This window comes from Amyelois transitella, chromosome 10 (assembly GCF_032362555.1).
Source record: "Amyelois transitella isolate CPQ chromosome 10, ilAmyTran1.1, whole genome shotgun sequence".
Taxonomy (NCBI): domain Eukaryota; kingdom Metazoa; phylum Arthropoda; class Insecta; order Lepidoptera; family Pyralidae; genus Amyelois; species Amyelois transitella.
Genome location: NC_083513.1, coordinates 8,581,688 through 8,586,995, shown reverse-complemented (window position 1 = coordinate 8,586,995; position 5,308 = coordinate 8,581,688).

Genomic DNA, 5,308 nt, shown 5'->3' with positions numbered 1-5,308 from the left:
TTATAAGTACAAATTTCTCACGGCAACCGTTAATAACTTTATTACTCAAGAATACATGAGAGAAAACATGAGCACACTAATAAAATGTAATTAAAATGATAAAATCGGATAAAGATTCATTACATGTATCATCGATTACAGTTGTCAATGCGCGTGCGCAGGACCGTAAGAAAAGTCAATGAATGTATTTTATTTAATCAGTTTGTTTGTTTATCAGTGTTCAAATCTTTTATTGTGAGATAACTTTTACTTAAATTATAAGGTTCTTGTAAAAATCTTTAGGAAACCTAGATATCTAGGTAACTGGAGGTTATGAACTCTTGAGAGGTTGCGGAAGCCAGAAGTTGGACTTCGTGTAAAATCTGGCTTACTCGGTCTAAAACCATGGTCATGGTCACAGATTCAGCGAATTTTTCTTCTCTTTCTTCTGATTATACCATACCAAATAAAATCCGTTGGAAATAATGAAATATAACTTATGATTTAAACTTAGAAAAAGGCTAATAAACTTGGGATTCTTATTGTAGGCAATGGGCTACAAACCTCAATCTATAATTAAGCCATATAGCTGCTGAACGTAGCCTTTCAATCTTTCTAAAACTGTTGACTCTCTATGCAAGGGATATAGAAGTGGTTATATGTATATGTACGAGTATATATGTATAAAATTAGTAAAGCTCTTAATACTACTAATCCTAGAAGGTAGTAAAATATTGTGTAGATATATCTTATGTCTATGTTTGTTACCAATTCATGCAAAATCTACTGTGGTTAATATTTGGTACATGATCAGACCAAATAACATAATAAGTGCCTTTTTATCAAAAAAATCCCACGGGAGCAAATCCTGGGGTCGCAGCTTGTAAACTATATAATGAATAAATTCACCCAATATCAAAATTTATTAGGTAAGCTTTTTATGTAAGTCTCGGTCACGTCCGCTAAACCTAAACCTACCTGCTAGACCTTCAGCCTCCATTCATCATATTCGTAGGCTTTAATTCAATCGGTTCGGAAATTTGGTATGTATGTAGGTAGACTTTCTCTGGGTGAAATGGCCAGAGTAGAGGGGCCGCCGACCTTGTTAGGAGGGAAGCTTACACCTGTGATTCCCACTTGACAGTATACGGCCGGCGCGCGCGCACACTCACTGTGCGACTTTCGCTACGTTTTCGCCCAATAGTGGACTGTTATTGAAATTTGACATTGTGCAACTGTGGCGTGTGTGATTGGACGTTTTCGGTGCTTTTGACCTTTTGGCTCGGAGATAAAAGGTATGGATTTTTTTTTATTTCAGTAAAATATGTTTTATTTTTATTATTTCGAATTATTGAAAATAATACTTTGTTAATTAAGTTTTATACATATATGATAGACCTTGTCAATGATTAACTTAAAATTCATTCGTTTTGTAAAACTGGGTCAGACTGATAAGAGCCAAAGCTATATCATTATTACATTTATCAAAAGACATTTATGATAATTTCATTTGTTTCATTCATAAAAAAGTCGAAAACAGAATCAGCATTTGCGTCCTTTACCGAAAGTAAAATCTGGTCGAGGGAACAAATAGTCACCTAAGGTTTAGACTGCCACTATTATAGGTATTGTATTTGAAAAGCATTTGATACTGAAATTGTCCAACCCGTATCAATTAGACGCAATTTCTCATCACAAATGGAACATCCGTTTTCCTAAACACATGCCAAAGATGACCCACTACTTAGTATGTATAATTTAAGCTTATAAAACGTTAACCTTGATATCTAAACCTGTTATCATAGATATGTTTGTATTAACATTTTATACAGAGAGTTACTATGTAGGTCAAATCATCAGGTCATGCGCCGGCGCCCGCGCGCCTACTGGGAAACTTGATACCTAGGCATCTAGTCTTTGTATTATAAAATAAGTTGACATTTTTTCAATGGTGGTATGACACTAAAGTTGCCAGATACACGTTATATCATATATATATATATATTTTATTTTATGAAATTTTTAATTTTATTTATTAAGTACAATGAGATCTTAGGTACACAGCTAAGATCTCATTGTCATCCTCCTAACATTAGTCCTAGTTACGCCCTTAACTCTCAAGAGAAGAGTCCGAGGTGCGTCTATGACTATGATCCTATTTGGGTAATAAAATAGGTTAACGTATGCCTTATGCGACTCCTGTCTGTCTGTAACAGCATCGGTAGTAGGTAATTAAAATAAATCAATTAAAACTCAGAAGCGATCGATATATGTAGAATTTGAACCTGTACGTACCAACATCACGCTGTTTAAGTCGACCACCTTAATCATTTGACCAACGACGCTCCAAAACTCCAAACTACCAAACTTATGTACGGTCAGAGACAGATAAAACTAACCACCGTAACCGTACAAGTAAACAAGTCGTTGACACTGCCATTCGTAGTAGCCTTGACCTCGGACAATATAGTGATTGTTTTGGTACCAATTTAAGAAGATTGAAATGTCTGTGATGTTTTAAGTATATGGGGATTATAGAGTGAATCGGCTTCGCTTCCGTGGTTTGTAATAAAAAGTACCCTATATGATGATTCAGGTTATGTTCTACCCTTGTTCTAAATTTCATCAAAATCTGCCCAGTAGATTTTGCGTGAGATGAATAAACGCACAAATATTAACAGACTCTCGCATTTCGTAAATAGGACAGGATTTAGGTACAACAAAATAGAAAAAGCAATGCTCAAATGGTTTGATCATACAGAGAAGATTAATGAAAGAAGGTTGACAATCGAGAACGCGGACAAATTGAGCAAAATCTGGTGTGAGGTGAAGAGTTACTTTTAACCGAGGAGCTTGCATAAAGAGAGAGATGATGAAGATAAAGCAAAAGCATGACAAGTGGAGAGATAAACTCTCTAAATATTCTGTGTATCTACTGTCAGAACATTAGTGGGCATTAATTTGACGGAGCGAACTCCTTCGCAAAATACGAATTATTTATAATGCTTTAAAATTTCAATCCAAATGTGAGAAAAAGGGACTGCACTATCACTACACTATATATTATGTCATGTTTGTGACCCTAAAACATAATAAAAGATTTTGGGTAGTCGTTTGAATTAAAAGTTGCATCTTGTTAACAAATAATACTTATAACAATCTACCATTGTAACGATAAGAATACATAATCAATTACTGCATAGCATCGATAACAGAATAGACTCCGAAATAATCGAATCTCACGGTCAATTTAGAACCAAAATCGATCTATTGAGCGATTACCGCGGCTTTAATTCAATGGAAAAGCTGGCATCAAATGATTTATTTAAATCGATTCCTTATTAACGATTCGATTAGGGTTGCCTCTTAATTTGACGTAATTACAAGACTTTTGGAGAAGTTACGTGATCTTGAAATTGGGACATTCGGTTCACTAACGAGGCTTTAAAGTTACAGTGGCTTGTAATTTTATTTTAATTTTAGGGTTTATAATGAGATAATTTTGGACATAAATCACATATTCAATAAAAAGAAAGTGTGGCAGTGTATCTGTGTGGTCACTGTGGGTGGCATTATGGACGGTGCATACTTTATTGTCGGATGCAATTATGTAAGGCATGTTCAAAATTATCAAGGGGAAAGAACATCTTTGAATAACGATATTTTTTGTGATAGGTGGATATGAATACAACTCATTAAGGAAATATTTCGACTTAATATTAGTTATAGGAGCGATATTTTAAAAGATTTGAAAAAAAAATGAGAAGTTGCTGATATTCAATGGAATTGTGGTAAGTAACAAATTAAGTAAAATAATTAACAATACCTCTTATAGCTCAAGAAGATGACATTTAAAGAAAGACATGTTTATTGACCGCAATAAGAATACTAGTAACGTATAATGATAAATATAGCGCTATGCGCTATACATACGACAACCATCCATCCTTCTCCACTACAACCACACCACAACTAGAAAATACATATTTTTAATGGTGACAAATACAGGGTGGGCCAGGAATTAGTTAACATTTGAAAAATCATTAAAAAAAACTATTATATTTACATCAAAAATTATTTATTTAAGAGATAGCTTATAAAATGGAAATTACTTTTTAAAAATAATATCATTTAAATAGCCACCATCACGGCGTTGGCATTCCTCTAAACGAGCACGAAAATTTTCGAATACTCGCCGTAATAAAGATCGTGGGATCGCTGACATTTCGTCTCTTATTTTCGCCTTTAATTGAAGCAATGTCTTTGGTTTGTGGGTATAGACACGATGTTTTAGATATCCCCAAAGAAAAAAATCGGCTGGCGTTAGGTCAGGGCTCCTAGGTGGCCACGGAATGTCACCTCTTTGGGAAATGAGCTTTTCTGGGAACATTTCTTTGACGACCGGTAGGGATTCATTAGACGTGTGGCAAGTCGCTCCATCTTGCTGAAACCACGTCTGCCGATTGTAGCCGGCAAATTCTTGCAGCTGTGGTGTCAAAAATTCTCTCAGCAGCTTCACATACTCGGAGGAGTTTACTGTGATCGTACAGCCACGAAAATCCTCAAAAAAATAAGGTCCAATGATTCCTGTAGCTGAAATGGCTGCCCATACAGTGACCTTAGGGGAATGAAGAGGCCTTTGTTGTTTAGCCCTGGGATTTTCGCTGCTCCAATATCTGTAATTTTGTTTATTAACGTGCCCATTGAGATGGAAGTGGGCTTCGTCAGAGAACAAGATGTTGTCAAGTTACGGAAGCGATCCAACATTGTTTCAGCATATGTTTTGCGTAAAATCAAATCATTAGGCTTTAGTTCTTGCACTAATTGAATCTTATATGGATGTAATTTTAAATCACATTTCAAAATGCGGCGTAAAGACGTGCGAGATATGACTAATTCAGCCGAGCGTTTGCGCGTCCACAAAATTGGATCGCGCCGAACTGAAGCTGAAACTCTCTGCACGTTCTCATCACTCCGTGAAGTCCGTGGGCCGCCGGTTTGCTTCACATTTAGCGTCGATCCGGTCTCTTCAAATTTGTTTACCCATTTCTTTATTAAAACTGAGCTTGGGCACTCATTTAGGTCGTGTAAATGGAATTCCACGCGAAATAGACGCCGCACAGTGATGAGCGAACTATTGTTTAAATAAAATAGTCCCGTGAAGCGATCCATGTCAACTAAATTTCCAAGAACTGAGCTAGCTGTTAGACCTCTCCCCGCACCGCGCCCCTCTGCTGTTTGCGCGCGAAGTCAAATTCAAATGTAAACAAATTCATGGCCCACCTGTAAGAGGCTTCTTCACGTGATTTTTCATATAGGCGTTGGACTA